Here is a 2,510-nt window from a genome sequence, read left to right as displayed (position 1 = left end):
CTCAGTCACTGCTGCTGAAGAGAGGAGGGTCAAACTGATCCTAAACCAGGCCTTAAATCCTCCTTCATGCAGCCTGTGTTGTTGAAATTTTTCTCTGTTGCTGATGAACAAGTGAAATATCAGACATCTGCCAGCTGACAAAAAGGTTTATTCTTGCAAGAAGGTCAATCAACACATACAGCGGTCAGCATGCAGCAAAACACAGAGAGAGAGAGAACAAGAGAGAAGGTTCAGAGAGAGGAGCGCCCCCCACATGGGGAGACTAGCACCTTTATAGCACCGCAGTATGTGTAGCAGTAGCAGAGAGCAGACGGTTCTTTCTCGGTGGAACACCACGTCCGAGCGACACCTCCGTCCCTGCACTTACCCTTACTCACTCAACTCAAGTGCCATGGAGGAATTGAGTAGTTGACGTTTCCTGCTGCAACCTTCTCTTTTTAAGCTTTCTTCCCGTCTGATCATTCTGATCCCTAACCGGTTTTATTAACGTTTTGAACTCTCGGCGACTTTCTAACGAGCTCTGAAATCATGCAGTACATCATCGGCATCGGCAGCGTAACCAAGGGACGGAAAACCACCCTCACCAACAGACTGATCAAAAACCTGCCCAACTGTTGTGTGGTCCATCAGGATGACTTCTTCAAGTCATCAATGCTCTGGACATGGACGCCATGATGAGTACGATCTACGCATGGTTGGATAACCCAGTGAAGTTTGAGAAATCTCCTGGCGTTAATAACACCCTGGACACTGAGATCGTCCCAAAGTCTGACACTAAGGAGGAGGAGACTCACATCCTTGTTGTGGAAGGCTTTCTGCTTTACACCTACGAACCTTTGATCGACGTGCTGAACCAGCGTTACTTTATTTCCATCCCATATGAAGAATGCAAAAAGAGGAGGTGCTCTAGGAACTACAAGGTGCCAGATCCACCCGGCCAGTTCGATGGCCACGTCTGGCCCATTATTTGAAACACAAGAACATACCCAAGGTGTGCTTGACACCCCTCTGTCTGGGAAGAATTTACACCCGGACAGGGCTTTGTTTCCAGGCGGTCTGGACATCACAAATTAAAATACAAAAGGACCTTCTGATTCAATCATGGGCTCCAGGTTTCACACATTAATTCAGGAACTAGCAGAGTCACCTTTTGTTGCTTTGTATTTACATATGCAGTAAAGTCGACACCTTCCTAGCCCTATCGTTTCCCCATGTCTGTGGCATAAGCTCCAAAGAAAAGAGAACAGTGGGGGGTGCTAAAACCCCATTACACCTGCTCTATCATCACCAGCAGGACTAGCCCCCCCCCCCCCCCCATGTCAGCTGCTGTTGTCCTGAAGCTTCAGCACAGACTGTTTGTTCTTTATAGTTTCTATTTCTGCTCAGCTGTTCTTGGTTTTCTTCTGCAGGTGTACAGTACAGCACAGAAGCTTCTGTCTCAGCAGGTATCTGCTTCATTTCCTGCTCATTTTATTGAATTATAGAGCGAACAGTACCTGTGAGAGTACACATAATGACAGTACAGGATATTCCATTAGAGTCTGGAGGGAAAACATCAGCAGAGAGCCTCATCTCCTCTCCTCATCTCCTCTCCTCCTCTCCTCTCCTCTCCTCCTCTCCTCTCCTCTCCTCTCCTCTCCTCTCTCCTTGCTGCTGCTCATTTTAACAGAGAGAGTGGATATTGTTGAAAACTGGAGAAAGAGACTGAAGACAAGAGCTACGTGCCAGATTTGAACCCAACCTGCCGGTGTGAAGGACCACACAGACACAACCACAGGGCTGGGCTGAGATCGATCTCCTCTACAACTAAAGTCATAGAAATGAAAAAAGCGTCAGAATCAGCCTGAAAGAGCAGCGTGAACAAGGAGGTAAAAACAAAGAGACATTTAGAGCTGTGAGTCAGAAGGCTGAGGGTTTAATGCTGCTTCACTGCAGTTCTTCTGGAGAGAAATGTCCAACTTTTATCATCAGGACTGGTCATTTAGAAAAGCTGGACAACATGAAGAGAAGCTTCTCAGCTGGCAGGAAGGAGGCGCAGATGTGATCAGATTAACACCATGCATGTCCCGGTTTATGAAAACTAATGAAGTGATGACGGTCCAGATTCAATCAGACACAGACATTTAGATGAAACTCTGACTCTGGTCCAAAGGAGGAGGATTTCTCTGCATTAAAGCAAAGGAAACAAACTTTGGATCAATGCAGAGAGTTCTGAGTTAAGGCTGAGGATATGCAGAGAACATGAAGATTTACAGGATAGAGACGGCACGGATGATGTTTGCCACCTTCTTCTTTAAGAAACTGTAGGATAGAAGCCAGTTCAGTCTTTAAATGCATATCCAGGCTCCTGGGTGCATTGGACCCACTCATTTCTCCAGCTTCCTGCATGTGCTGCTGTTTTCTCAGGTATCTCTCCTGTCTCTTCATCATTCTTCCATTATGTGTCTAAATCTGCTGTCCAGATCCTGAACGTGGCTGCTGATTGGCCTGTTAAAGCTGAAGGAGGATAA

The 2,510-nt window shown here is 46.5% G+C and overlaps 1 pseudogene; it reads left to right on the top strand.

Moving 5' to 3' along the window:
• Positions 1-290: 290 nt before the first annotated feature.
• LOC121515625 lies at positions 291-2,510 on the top strand (annotated as a pseudogene).

This window comes from Cheilinus undulatus, linkage group 9 (assembly GCF_018320785.1).
Source record: "Cheilinus undulatus linkage group 9, ASM1832078v1, whole genome shotgun sequence".
In the NCBI taxonomy this organism is placed as follows: domain Eukaryota; kingdom Metazoa; phylum Chordata; class Actinopteri; order Labriformes; family Labridae; genus Cheilinus; species Cheilinus undulatus.
The sequence above is the reverse complement of the archived record's forward strand: the minus strand, read 5'-3'. Positions and strand labels throughout refer to the sequence as shown.